Source organism: Apodemus sylvaticus, chromosome 2 (genome assembly GCF_947179515.1).
Source record: "Apodemus sylvaticus chromosome 2, mApoSyl1.1, whole genome shotgun sequence".
In the NCBI taxonomy this organism is placed as follows: domain Eukaryota; kingdom Metazoa; phylum Chordata; class Mammalia; order Rodentia; family Muridae; genus Apodemus; species Apodemus sylvaticus.
This window is the reverse complement of record NC_067473.1, coordinates 5,805,781-5,820,777: the sequence shown is the minus strand read 5'-3', so window position 1 is coordinate 5,820,777 and position 14,997 is coordinate 5,805,781. Positions and strand designations below refer to the sequence as shown.

Below are 14,997 nucleotides of genomic sequence, written 5' to 3'. Positions count from 1 at the left end.
TCCTTCTTCCTGGGAGGGTCCTTATGTAGTCCTGCAGCAGAAGGGCGTGGCCAGATTAAAGGTGTGTACCACCAGGCCTGGATCTGGGGCTTGTTTTGTCCCAGGCTGACCTCGAACTCAGAGGTGTCCTTGCCCTCTTCTCGTGGGATTCAAGTCATGCACTCCCTTGCCTGGGCCTACGTTTTCCATAGTCACTCTCTCAATTTTATCTACACATAGAGAAGTATGTGTTTCTCAGCATTACTAAGTAGCTAACACTCGGTTCGTTTTATTTTTGTAGCTTTTACCTCTTTCTTCCTACTTCATTTTCCTATCATTCATATACATTTTTTTTTACTCAGGAGAGTGGCCTAAAAATTTAAAACCGATCTAATCATATATTTAACCTGGATGAATCCTGGGATTTCGTTTTCAACTCCTATGAGACTTTGACCTAAGATAATGATTGAAAATTGAAGCCATTACTCGATGTACTCTTAAGTTATTGGTATTGCCCTGACACTGGAGAGGGGAGAAAACCCTCTGAAAAGTCGATTCATCCTCAAAACAATTAAGTACACAGAAACTGTGCTTTACAAAAATCACTTTCAATCTCAATTCTTGTATTATACAGTAAGTGATATGTATCCATGTTGCAAATTCTACCATAGAGTAAATTGATGTAATTGAGCCAGATAAAATATTGCACAAATACTTCAAGTTTACCAACATTTACATAATATTTTTCATATCTTTAAATTTGTGAAAAAGGCAATCAGTTTGCCACAAACAAACATTAATTTTCAAATAAAAGACAGAAAGAAAGAAAAGGAGAGACAGAAAGAAAGAAACAAAGAAACAAACAAAGAAACAAAGAAAGAAAAGAAATGAAAAGAAAAGGAGTGTGTCACTACATTTAAAAAAAATGTTAGCTGGGCAGTGGTGGCTCACACCTGTAATCCCAGCACACTGGGAGGCAGAGACAGGTGAATTTCTGAGTTCGAGGCCAGCCTCGTCTACAGAGTGAGTTTCCAGGACAGCCAGGGCTATGCAGAGAAATCCTGTCTCAAAAAAACCAAATTAAAAAAAAAAAAACAACAAAATTTATGTAGCTCTCCCTAAAGGAAAGATACTGTGGCAGACCCTGGATTTTTAAATAATCTCTGGACTATAAAAAGAATTATTTCTCCTGGGTACTAGGACACATTGTGATAACTCTATCACTGTGTTGATTGAGCAAACCTGGGCTTCGAAATACAAAGAAGCATTTCCTGTTCACCTTTTCATGTCGATTCATACAAGTCTTTCTACAGCAGTTGTAATTGATTTAAGGATTCTTATGGTTGATTCATAGGAAGAATCTTATATCTGTAATTTCGGGAGGATGTATACAATGTTGTATTATTCCTATTTAAAGGTTCATTCAAACAGAAGCTATAGATCCTAACAGTCTAGCCAGGACTACTTTTATCCTGGTGTTTTTCTTCTAGCCACAGGATTATATCTTTTATGAACATAGGAATTAAAATATTTTAAAATGTTAAAACGGTAGTGGGGTTTTTTTTTGAGTTTTTAATTGGTTTTGTCTGTTTTTTCGATTTTGTGGTTGCTTTAACAACATTTGTTCCTTTTATTCACAAGACATAAGACTTAGCCCTCTTTTGATTCTATTTACGTTATGATTTTACACAAAGAACCTTTATCAATTATAAAACATGTCAAAAGGAAAGCTCCTTAAAATTTACAAACAGGTACTTTATTGAAGAGTTCTCTATACAATCCATCAATGTAAAAAAGACATGGGATTGCATGTAAGGCATGCATGTGCAGTTGTCATTAGAATCCTTTTTATTTTGTTGGAGATTCTCCTCTCTTGCGGTGCTGACATCTCTTTGAGCCTCTGGAATGTCCATGGTATCTGGAGGTTTGTCCCAGCATCTCTCGGCAGCGTTCTGACACCTGTCCTCATCTCCTTTGTGACCACAATGCTTTCGACTGCTCTCCCCTGAGGTGGTGCAGTGATCCTTCTTCTGACTTTAACTCTGTCCCGAGTTCAGGTTCTTTGCTTCTCATGTTCCGAGAAAGAATCTCTTCCCTCTTGTGGCTTCTTCTTTGGCTCCCCATGCCCATCTCTGCAGGAGCCTTGTTCTCAGCCATTGCCAACTCTGCTGTATCTATTCTCGTGGCTTCTGTCCTCCATGCGCATTGCTGGGGTATCTTGCCGGGGGATTCTGTGTCTCGTGAGATCTGAGCTCTGTGTCTTTCAGACCTTGCTGTCTCAGTCCTCCTTTCCTGGTGCCTTTGGTCCTCCCTGCCTCCTTCTAACCTCCTGCTCCGTGCCTGGTGGCCCCTGGCTAACTTATCTACTTCTTTGCCTCTGGCCTTCCCTGTCTCTTCTTTCTTGTACCTTTAGCTGGAGCAGAGCTCTGACTGCTGGGGTCATGGGGAATCACTTTCTTCAATGGAGGACTCTGAGCTGCAGCTCTCGCTACTGCCAGAATCTGAGTCAGAGGAATCTGATGGTGAGGAGGAAGACTCTGAAGATGAGGATCTCAGGACTGATTTGTTTGTTTGTTTGTTTGTTTGTTTGTTTCATTTTTGTTTTTTGTTTTTGTTTTTGTTTTGATTTGTTTTTTGCTCAGTTTCTGGTTCCTGGGTTACAATAAATGACCTTGGGCTTGTTTTTCAGATGTTTTCGAAGCTCATCAGTCAAACCTCCCAGGCCTATGGATGTGAAGAAGTTAATGGCAAACCGGCTATTGCGTGGGTCGTCTCGGGGTAACAGTCCTTCAAGGAATGGCTCAAGAGTTTCATCCTTTAACCTTGCATTCAGCTTAGGAAGGCCCATGTATTCACACAGTTCCTGGAAGAAGATCTTGACAAAAATCCTACTAGACGATGTCGTGGTCTCCTCACTCAGCTTTATACATTCCAGAACACTCCAGGGAAGTGAATCTGTGTATAATAGGTGAGCAAACATCTTAGCAACATTCCTCAATCTGTTCATCTCTAAGCGATGGATGGTGTGGTACTGTTCCTTGAAAAGACTTTCAAATGATTCCATGTATTTCCTTTTCAGTGTACAAAACCGTCCAGCCAACAAGCCAAAAAATTTTTCATACGTCCTTTGTTGGGCACAGCAATCAAGTACCATGTTGCAGAGTTCTTTTGTTTGGCTCTCAGCACACTCCATCTTCAGCAACTTGTGTGCACATTCTTCAAAATCTAAACTTGACTGGATGGCAAGATAGATTGTCCGGCGAAGTGAGACTAGGTTGATTTCAGTTTTGTCATGAATAGTTACTTTTCGCCCTCCTTCCTCTTCTTCTCCTTCTTCTTCTTCTTCCCCTCCCTCCTCCTCCTCCCCTTCCTCCTCCTCCTCCTCCTCCTCCTCCTCCTCCTCCTCAGCTTCACTCGTTCCAGCTTCTTGGTCTGTGTTTGAATCACTGTCGTCTTCATCAAGGATTTCTTTTTTAATAGCCTTGTACTTCTCTTCATTCTCCATAAAATGAGGATCCATCTTGAAAACATTAAGAACATCTTCTGGACTGTAGTCATCCTCCAGGGGGAGCATATGTGTCAACTGATCGTCCTCTTCCACTAAATCGAGTCCTTCCAGAATAACAGGGTGGCCCTCGAATCCATCCTTCCGTACAGCAAACATCACTTCAATCATGTACTGAACCCTTTTGTCCATCTCAGACTCGTGTAGAATGGTTCGCAGGCATTCAAAGATTGCATTGATCCCCCTTGGTGACACTTGGGTTAATTTGAGACCACACTCCTTGAGGCAGCCGATAGCCACTTCAACACTGTCATCCGTTGGTCTCTCTAGGAGCAAAGTGAGCATCTCCAGGCCCAGAACCTCATGAGCCACATTTTGGTTAATAAGATGTGCCACAAACTTTGAAGCAGTCAGGCAGAGTTGCTTATCATTCCTTCGATAGCCTTTCCGGAAGTTAAGAATTAGTCTCTTGAGCGTCAGTTCTCCAATCTGTGGGAATTTTGAGTTGATTATTGCCACCAGCGCTGCATAGACGTGAGTGAAGATTGGAGAAGCCCTCTGTGCTTGCAGAACAGATCTGCACAGCAATCCTCTCCCTCTGACTATGTTCTCTTGAAGGAGCGCTTGGACAATGATACTTACATTGGAGATGTTGACCTTGTTGAGGAGACCGTTGATTGATTTCTTCAGAGCCTCCCAACTCATCCTCTGATATGCTAAGCTGCTTTTATCTGTAATCTCTTCCTGCATCCTCCTGAGCTTTGCGGGAGGAATATATGCTCCCCCGGGGTGGGTGAGCAGCGGGTCCAGCTCATCCCTCTTCGTTTTCTTCGCTGGAGGTTCTTCCTGAGTAGAATACTGGGTCACTCCTCGGCCTGGGCTTCTTCTTTCAGGAGATGGGGATTTCCGGGACCGTTTCCGATGACCTGCATCTCTCTCTCTTTCTCTGCGTTTTTCTAGGTCCGGACTTGGTGATTCCGTGCTGTCATCATAAGGGCATCCGGTTCTAGAACGCTCATAGTCGGCCTGGCTGGAATCAGAGTAGTCTCTAGCCCGGGGAGCACATTCTCGGTCTGCATATCTGTCTTCTGGGGCGGAGCTCCGGTTGTAGGAATTGTGCCCCTCCCTTCCGGCGCCACCAGAGGACTGTTTCCTGTGCTAGTTTGCATCTTCTGCTGTCAGCTGATCCAATAAACCAGATGGCTCAGGTTCATTCAAGTGACAAGTACTCAGTGGTCTGAGTTACAGAACCAATCCCAGTAACCGACTTGTGTATTAGTTAGGTCTCTAGAGAGGCAGAACTTGTGGATCCTCCCTAAAGAGTAAGGGAATTTGTTCTGATGACTTACAGTCTGTAGTCCAAGTCCACAACAACGGTCAGCTGTGAATGGGAAGTCGCAGTATCTAGTAGTTGCTCCGTCTCAGCTGGTCTTCTGTCAGAGTAGATTGCAACATGTGTGCTGGCAGGCGAAGAAGAGTGACTCTTCCTTCTTCCTGGGAGGGTCCTTATGTAGTCCTGCAGCAGAAGGGCGTGGCCAGATTAAAGGTGTGTACCACCAGGCCTGGATCTGGGGCTTGTTTTGTCCCAGGCTGACCTCGAACTCAGAGGTGTCCTTGCCCTCTTCTCGTGGGATTCAAGTCATGCACTCCCTTGCCTGGGCCTACGTTTTCCATAGTCACTCTCTCAATTTTATCTACACATAGAGAAGTATGTGTTTCTCAGCATTACTAAGTAGCTAACACTCGGTTCGTTTTATTTTTGTAGCTTTTACCTCTTTCTTCCTACTTCATTTTCCTATCATTCATATACATTTTTTTTTAATCAGGAGAGTGGCCTAAAAATTTAAAACCGATCTAATCATATATTTAACCTGGATGAATCCTGGGATTTAGTTTTCAACTCCTATGAGACTTTGACCTAAGATAATGATTGAAAATTGAAGCCATTACTCGATGTACTCTTAAGTTATTGGTATTGCCCTGACACTGGAGAGGGGAGAAAACCCTCTGAAAAGTCGATTCATCCTCAAAACAATTAAGTACACAGAAACTGTGCTTTACAAAAATCACTTTCAATCTCAATTCTTGTATTATACAGTAAGTGATAAGTATCCATGTTGCAAATTCTACCATAGAGTAAATTGATGTAATTGAGCCAGATAAAATATTGCACAAATACTTCAAGTTTACCAACATTTACATAATATTTTTCATATCTTTAAATTTGTGAAAAAGGCAATCAGTTTGCCACAAACAAACATTAATTTTCAAATAAAAGACAGAAAGAAAGAAAAGGAGAGACAGAAAGAAAGAAACAAAGAAACAAACAAAGAAACAAAGAAAGAAAAGAAATGAAAAGGAGTGTGTCACTACATTTAAAAAAAATGTTAGCTGGGCAGTGGTGGCTCACACCTGTAATCCCAGCACACTGGGAGGCAGAGACAGGTGAATTTCTGAGTTCGAGGCCAGCCTCGTCTACAGAGTGAGTTTCCAGGACAGCCGGGGCTATGCAGAGAAATCCTGTCTCAAAAAAACCAAATTAAAAAAAAAAAACAACAAAATTTATGTAGCTCTCCCTAAAGGAAAGATACTGTGGCAGACCCTGGATTTTTAAATAATCTCTGGACTATAAAAAGAATTATTTCTCCTGGGTACTAGGACACATTGTGATAACTCTATCACTGTGTTGACTGAGCAAACCTGGGCTTCGAAACACAAAGAAGCATTTCCTGTTCACCTTTTCATGTCGATTCATACAAGTCTTTCTACAGCAGTTGTAATTGATTTAAGGATTCTTATGGTTGATTCATAGGAAGAATCTTATATCTGTAATTTCGGGAGGATGTATACAATGTTGTATTATTCCTATTTAAAGGTTCATTCAAACAGAAGCTATAGATCCTAACAGTCTAGCCAGGACTACTTTTATCCTGGTGTTTTTCTTCTAGCCACAGGATTATATCTTTTATGAACATAGGAATTAAAATATTTAAAAATGTTAAAAGGGTAGTGGGGTTTTTTTTGAGTTTTTAATTGGTTTTGTCTGTTGTTTCGATTTTGTGGTTGTTTTAACAACATTTGTTCCTTTTATTCACAAGACATAAGACTTAGCCCTCTTTTGATTCTATTTACGTTATGATTTTACACAAAGAACCTTTATCAATTATAAAACATGTCAAAAGGAAAGCTCCTTAAAATTTACAAACAGGTACTTTATTGAAGAGTTCTCTATACAATCCATCAATGTAAAAAAGACATGGGATTGCATGTAAGGCATGCATGTGCAGTTGTCATTAGAATCCTTTATATTTTGTTGGAGATTCTCCTCTCTTGCGGTGCTGACATCTCTTTGAGCCTCTGGAATGTCCATGGTATCTGGAGGTTTGTCCCAGCATCTCTCGGCAGCGTTCTGACACCTGTCCTCATCTCCTTTGTGACCACAATGCTTTCGACTGCTCTCCCCTGAGGTGGTGCAGTGATCCTTCTTCTGACTTTAACTCTGTCCCGAGTTCAGGTTCTTTGCTTCTCATGTTCCGAGAAAGAATCTCTTCCCTCTTGTGGCTTCTTCTTTGGCTCCCCATGCCCGTCTCTGCAGGAGCCTTGTTCTCAGCCATTGCCAACTCTGCTGTATCTATTCTCGTGGCTTCTGTCCTCCATGCGCATTGCTGGGGTATCTTGCCGGGGGATTCTGTGTCTCGTGAGATCTGAGCTCTGTGTCTTTCAGACCTTGCTGTCTCAGTCCTCCTTTCCTGGTGCCTTTGGTCCTCCCTGCCTCCTTCTAACCTCCTGCTCCGTGCCTGGTGGCCCCTGGCTAACTTATCTACTTCTTTGCCTCTGGCCTTCCCTGTCTCTTCTTTCTTGTACCTTTAGCTGGAGCAGAGCTCTGACTGCTGGGGTCATGGGGAATCACTTTCTTCAATGGAGAACTCTGAGCTGCAGCTCTCGCTACTGTCAGAATCTGAGTCAGAGGAATCTGATGGTGAGGAGGAAGACTCTGAAGATGAGGATCTCAGGACTGATTTGTTTGTTTGTTTGTTTGTTTGTTTGTTTCATTTTTGTTTTTTGTTTTTGTTTTTGTTTTGATTTGTTTTTTGCTCAGTTTCTGGTTCCTGGGTTACAATAAATGACCTTGGGCTTGTTTTTCAGATGTTTTCGAAGCTCATCAGTCAAACCTCCCAGGCCTATGGATGTGAAGAAGTTAATGGCAAACCGGCTATTGCGTGGGTCGTCTCGGGGTAACAGTCCTTCAAGGAATGGCTCAAGAGTTTCATCCTTTAACCTTGCATTCAGCTTAGGAAGGCCCATGTATTCACACAGTTCCTGGAAGAAGATCTTGACAAAAATCCTACTAGACGATGTCGTGGTCTCCTCACTCAGCTTTATACATTCCAGAACACTCCAGGGAAGTGAATCTGTGTATAATAGGTGAGCAAACATCTTAGCAACATTCCTCAATCTGTTCATCTCTAAGCGATGGATGGTGTGGTACTGTTCCTTGAAAAGACTTTCAAATGATTCCATGTATTTCCTTTTCAGTGTACAAAACCGTCCAGCCAACAAGCCAAAAAATTTTTCATACGTCCTTTGTTGGGCACAGCAATCAAGTACCATGTTGCAGAGTTCTTTTGTTTGGCTCTCAGCACACTCCATCTTCAGCAACTTGTGTGCACATTCTTCAAAATCTAAACTTGACTGGATGGCAAGATAGATTGTCCGGCGAAGTGAGACTAGGTTGATTTCAGTTTTGTCATGAATAGTTACTTTTCGCCCTCCTTCCTCTTCTTCTCCTTCTTCTTCTTCTTCCCCTCCCTCCTCCTCCTCCCCTTCCTCCTCCTCCTCCTCCTCCTCCTCCTCAGCTTCACTCGTTCCAGCTTCTTGGTCTGTGTTTGAATCACTGTCGTCTTCATCAAGGATTTCTTTTTTAATAGCCTTGTACTTCTCTTCATTCTCCATAAAATGAGGATCCATCTTGAAAACATTAAGAACATCTTCTGGACTGTAGTCATCCTCCAGGGGGAGCATATGTGTCAACTGATCGTCCTCTTCCACTAAATCGAGTCCTTCCAGAATAACAGGGTGGCCCTCGAATCCATCCTTCCGTACAGCAAACATCACTTCAATCATGTACTGAACCCTTTTGTCCATCTCAGACTCGTGTAGAATGGTTCGCAGGCATTCAAAGATTGCATTGATCCCCCTTGGTGACACTTGGGTTAATTTGAGACCACACTCCTTGAGGCAGCCGATAGCCACTTCAACACTGTCATCCGTTGGTCTCTCTAGGAGCAAAGTGAGCATCTCCAGGCCCAGAACCTCATGAGCCACATTTTGGTTAATAAGATGTGCCACAAACTTTGAAGCAGTCAGGCAGAGTTGCTTATCATTCCTTCGATAGCCTTTCCGGAAGTTAAGAATTAGTCTCTTGAGCGTCAGTTCTCCAATCTGTGGGAATTTGGAGTTGATTATTGCCACCAGCGCTGCATAGACGTGAGTGAAGATTGGAGAAGCCCTCTGTGCTTGCAGAACAGATCTGCACAGCAATCCTCTCCCTCTGACTATGTTCTCTTGAAGGAGCGCTTGGACAATGATACTTACATTGGAGATGTTGACCTTGTTGAGGAGACCGTTGATTGATTTCTTCAGAGCCTCCCAACTCATCCTCTGATAGGCTAAGCTGCTTTTATCTGTAATCTCTTCCTGCATCCTCCTGAGCTTTGCGGGAGGAATATATGCTCCCCCGGGGTGGGTGAGCAGCGGGTCCAGCTCATCCCTCTTCGTTTTCTTCGCTGGAGGTTCTTCCTGAGTAGAATACTGGGTCACTCCTCGGCCTGGGCTTCTTCTTTCAGGAGATGGGGATTTCCGGGACCGTTTCCGATGACCTGCATCTCTCTCTCTTTCTCTGCGTTTTTCTAGGTCCGGACTTGGTGATTCCGTGCTGTCATCATAAGGGCATCCGGTTCTAGAACGCTCATAGTCGGCCTGGCTGGAATCAGAGTAGTCTCTAGCCCGGGGAGCACATTCTCGGTCTGCATATCTGTCTTCTGGGGCGGAGCTCCGGTTGTAGGAATTGTGCCCCTCCCTTCCGGCGCCACCAGAGGACTGTTTCCTGTGTGCCGTGCTAGTTTGCATCTTCTGCTGTCAGCTGATCCAATAAACCAGATGGCTCAGGTTCATTCAAGTGACAAGTACTCAGTGGTCTGAGTTACAGAACCAATCCCAGTAACCGACTTGTGTATTAGTTAGGTCTCTAGAGAGGCAGAACTTGTGGATCCTCCCTAAAGAGTAAGGGAATTTGTTATGATGACTTACAGTCTGTAGTCCAAGTCCACAACAACGGTCAGCTGTGAATGGGAAGTCGCAGTATCTAGTAGTTGCTCCGTCTCAGCTGGTCTTCTGTCAGAGTAGATTGCAACATGTGTGCTGGCAGGCGAAGAAGAGTGACTCTTCCTTCTTCCTGGGAGGGTCCTTATGTAGTCCTGCAGCAGAAGGGCGTGGCCAGATTAAAGGTGTGTACCACCAGGCCTGGATCTGGGGCTTGTTTTGTCCCAGGCTGACCTCGAACTCAGAGGTGTCCTTGCCCTCTTCTCGTGGGATTCAAGTCATGCACTCCCTTGCCTGGGCCTACGTTTTCCATAGTCACTCTCTCAATTTTATCTACACATAGAGAAGTATGTGTTTCTCAGCATTACTAAGTAGCTAACACTCGGTTCGTTTTATTTTTGTAGCTTTTACCTCTTTCTTCCTACTTCATTTTCCTATCATTCATATACATTTTTTTTTACTCAGGAGAGTGGCCTAAAAATTTAAAACCGATCTAATCATATATTTAACCTGGATGAATCCTGGGATTTAGTTTTCAACTCCTATGAGACTTTGACCTAAGATAATGATTGAAAATTGAAGCCATTACTCGATGTACTCTTAAGTTATTGGTATTGCCCTGACACTGGAGAGGGGAGAAAACCCTCTGAAAAGTCGATTCATCCTCAAAACAATTAAGTACACAGAAACTGTGCTTTACAAAAATCACTTTCAATCTCAATTCTTGTATTATACAGTAAGTGATAAGTATCCATGTTGCAAATTCTACCATAGAGTAAATTGATGTAATTGAGCCAGATAAAATATTGCACAAATACTTCAAGTTTACCAACATTTACATAATATTTTTCATATCTTTAAATTTGTGAAAAAGGCAATCAGTTTGCCACAAACAAACATTAATTTTCAAATAAAAGACAGAAAGAAAGAAAAGGAGAGACAGAAAGAAAGAAACAAAGAAACAAACAAAGAAACAAAGAAAGAAAAGAAATGAAAAGAAAAGGAGTGTGTCACTACATTTAAAAAAAATGTTAGCTGGGCAGTGGTGGCTCACACCTGTAATCCCAGCACACTGGGAGGCAGAGACAGGTGAATTTCTGAGTTCGAGGCCAGCCTCGTCTACAGAGTGAGTTTCCAGGACAGCCGGGGCTATGCAGAGAAATCCTGTCTCAAAAAAACCAAATTAAAAAAAAAAAACAACAAAATTTATGTAGCTCTCCCTAAAGGAAAGATACTGTGGCAGACCCTGGATTTTTAAATAATCTCTGGACTATAAAAAGAATTATTTCTCCTGGGTACTAGGACACATTGTGATAACTCTATCACTGTGTTGATTGAGCAAACCTGGGCTTCGAAACACAAAGAAGCATTTCCTGTTCACCTTTTCATGTCGATTCATACAAGTCTTTCTACAGCAGTTGTAATTGATTTAAGGATTCTTATGGTTGATTCATAGGAAGAATCTTATATCTGTAATTTCGGGAGGATGTATACAATGTTGTATTATTCCTATTTAAAGGTTCATTCAAACAGAAGCTATAGATCCTAACAGTCTAGCCAGGACTACTTTTATCCTGGTGTTTTTCTTCTAGCCACAGGATTATATCTTTTATGAACATAGGAATTAAAATATTTAAAAATGTTAAAACGGTAGTGGGGGTTTTTTGAGTTTTTAATTGGTTTTGTCTGTTGTTTCGATTTTGTGGTTGCTTTAACAACATTTGTTCCTTTTATTCACAAGACATAAGACTTAGCCCTCTTTTGATTCTATTTACGTTATGATTTTACACAAAGAACCTTTATCAATTATAAAACATGTCAAAAGGAAAGCTCCTTAAAATTTACAAACAGGTACTTTATTGAAGAGTTCTCTATACAATCCATCAATGTAAAAAAGACATGGGATTGCATGTAAGGCATGCATGTGCAGTTGTCATTAGAATCCTTTTTATTTTGTTGGAGATTCTCCTCTCTTGCGGTGCTGACATCTCTTTGAGCCTCTGGAATGTCCATGGTATCTGGAGGTTTGTCCCAGCATCTCTCGGCAGCGTTCTGACACCTGTCCTCATCTCCTTTGTGACCACAATGCTTTCGACTGCTCTCCCCTGAGGTGGTGCAGTGATCCTTCTTCTGACTTTAACTCTGTCCCGAGTTCAGGTTCTTTGCTTCTCATGTTCCGAGAAAGAATCTCTTCCCTCTTGTGGCTTCTTCTTTGGCTCCCCATGCCCATCTCTGCAGGAGCCTTGTTCTCAGCCATTGCCAACTCTGCTGTATCTATTCTCGTGGCTTCTGTCCTCCATGCGCATTGCTGGGGTATCTTGCCGGGGGATTCTGTGTCTCGTGAGATCTGAGCTCTGTGTCTTTCAGACCTTGCTGTCTCAGTCCTCCTTTCCTGGTGCCTTTGGTCCTCCCTGCCTCCTTCTAACCTCCTGCTCCGTGCCTGGTGGCCCCTGGCTAACTTATCTACTTCTTTGCCTCTGGCCTTCCCTGTCTCTTCTTTCTTGTACCTTTAGCTGGAGCAGAGCTCTGACTGCTGGGGTCATGGGGAATCACTTTCTTCAATGGAGAACTCTGAGCTGCAGCTCTCGCTACTGTCAGAATCTGAGTCAGAGGAATCTGATGGTGAGGAGGAAGACTCTGAAGATGAGGATCTCAGGACTGATTTGTTTGTTTGTTTGTTTGTTTGTTTGTTTCATTTTTGTTTTTTGTTTTTGTTTTTGTTTTGATTTGTTTTTTGCTCAGTTTCTGGTTCCTGGGTTACAATAAATGACCTTGGGCTTGTTTTTCAGATGTTTTCGAAGCTCATCAGTCAAACCTCCCAGGCCTATGGATGTGAAGAAGTTAATGGCAAACCGGCTATTGCGTGGGTCGTCTCGGGGTAACAGTCCTTCAAGGAATGGCTCAAGAGTTTCATCCTTTAACCTTGCATTCAGCTTAGGAAGGCCCATGTATTCACACAGTTCCTGGAAGAAGATCTTGACAAAAATCCTACTAGACGATGTCGTGGTCTCCTCACTCAGCTTTATACATTCCAGAACACTCCAGGGAAGTGAATCTGTGTATAATAGGTGAGCAAACATCTTAGCAACATTCCTCAATCTGTTCATCTCTAAGCGATGGATGGTGTGGTACTGTTCCTTGAAAAGACTTTCAAATGATTCCATGTATTTCCTTTTCAGTGTACAAAACCGTCCAGCCAACAAGCCAAAAAATTTTTCATACGTCCTTTGTTGGGCACAGCAATCAAGTACCATGTTGCAGAGTTCTTTTGTTTGGCTCTCAGCACACTCCATCTTCAGCAACTTGTGTGCACATTCTTCAAAATCTAAACTTGACTGGATGGCAAGATAGATTGTCCGGCGAAGTGAGACTAGGTTGATTTCAGTTTTGTCATGAATAGTTACTTTTCGCCCTCCTTCCTCTTCTTCTCCTTCTTCTTCTTCTTCCCCTCCCTCCTCCTCCTCCCCTTCCTCCTCCTCCTCCTCCTCCTCCTCCTCAGCTTCACTCGTTCCAGCTTCTTGGTCTGTGTTTGAATCACTGTCGTCTTCATCAAGGATTTCTTTTTTAATAGCCTTGTACTTCTCTTCATTCTCCATAAAATGAGGATCCATCTTGAAAACATTAAGAACATCTTCTGGACTGTAGTCATCCTCCAGGGGGAGCATATGTGTCAACTGATCGTCCTCTTCCACTAAATCGAGTCCTTCCAGAATAACAGGGTGGCCCTCGAATCCATCCTTCCGTACAGCAAACATCACTTCAATCATGTACTGAACCCTTTTGTCCATCTCAGACTCGTGTAGAATGGTTCGCAGGCATTCAAAGATTGCATTGATCCCCCTTGGTGACACTTGGGTTAATTTGAGACCACACTCCTTGAGGCAGCCGATAGCCACTTCAACACTGTCATCCGTTGGTCTCTCTAGGAGCAAAGTGAGCATCTCCAGGCCCAGAACCTCATGAGCCACATTTTGGTTAATAAGATGTGCCACAAACTTTGAAGCAGTCAGGCAGAGTTGCTTATCATTCCTTCGATAGCCTTTCCGGAAGTTAAGAATTAGTCTCTTGAGCGTCAGTTCTCCAATCTGTGGGAATTTTGAGTTGATTATTGCCACCAGCGCTGCATAGACGTGAGTGAAGATTGGAGAAGCCCTCTGTGCTTGCAGAACAGATCTGCACAGCAATCCTCTCCCTCTGACTATGTTCTCTTGAAGGAGCGCTTGGACAATGATACTTACATTGGAGATGTTGACCTTGTTGAGGAGACCGTTGATTGATTTCTTCAGAGCCTCCCAACTCATCCTCTGATAGGCTAAGCTGCTTTTATCTGTAATCTCTTCCTGCATCCTCCTGAGCTTTGCGGGAGGAATATATGCTCCCCCGGGGTGGGTGAGCAGCGGGTCCAGCTCATCCCTCTTCGTTTTCTTCGCTGGAGGTTCTTCCTGAGTAGAATACTGGGTCACTCCTCGGCCTGGGCTTCTTCTTTCAGGAGATGGGGATTTCCGGGACCGTTTCCGATGACCTGCATCTCTCTCTCTTTCTCTGCGTTTTTCTAGGTCCGGACTTGGTGATTCCGTGCTGTCATCATAAGGGCATCCGGTTCTAGAACGCTCATAGTCGGCCTGGCTGGAATCAGAGTAGTCTCTAGCCCGGGGAGCACATTCTCGGTCTGCATATCTGTCTTCTGAGGTGGAGCTCCGGTTGTAGGAATTGTGCCCCTCCCTTCCGGCGCCACCAGAGGACTGTTTCCTGTGTGCCGTGCTAGTTTGCATCTTCTGCTGTCAGCTGATCCAATAAACCAGATGGCTCAGGTTCATTCAAGTGACAAGTACTCAGTGGTCTGAGTTACAGAACCAATCCCAGTAACCGACTTGTGTATTAGTTAGGTCTCTAGAGAGGCAGAACTTGTGGATCCTCCCTAAAGAGTAAGGGAATTTGTTATGATGACTTACAGTCTGTAGTCCAAGTCCACAACAACGGTCAGCTGTGAATGGGAAGTCGCAGTATCTAGTAGTTGCTCCGTCTCAGCTGGTCTTCTGTCAGAGTAGATTGCAACATGTGTGCTGGCAGGCGAAGAAGAGTGACTCTTCCTTCTTCCTGGGAGGGTCCTTATGTAGTCCTGCAGCAGAAGGGCGTGGCCAGATTAAAGGTGTGTACCACCAGGCCTGGATCTGGGGCTTGTTTTGTCCCAG

The 14,997-nt window shown here is 43.3% G+C and overlaps 3 pseudogenes; all 3 read right to left on the bottom strand.

Annotated features, from left to right (window-relative positions):
• Positions 1-1,827: 1,827 nt before the first annotated feature.
• LOC127677230 (pre-mRNA-splicing factor CWC22 homolog) lies at positions 1,828-6,229 on the bottom strand (annotated as a pseudogene).
• Positions 6,230-6,777: 548 nt separating this feature from the next.
• On the bottom strand, positions 6,778-9,613 carry LOC127677229 (pre-mRNA-splicing factor CWC22 homolog; annotated as a pseudogene).
• A 2,140-nt stretch (positions 9,614-11,753) lies between these two features.
• Positions 11,754-14,577, bottom strand: LOC127678233 (pre-mRNA-splicing factor CWC22 homolog; annotated as a pseudogene).
• Positions 14,578-14,997: the final 420 nt, after the last annotated feature.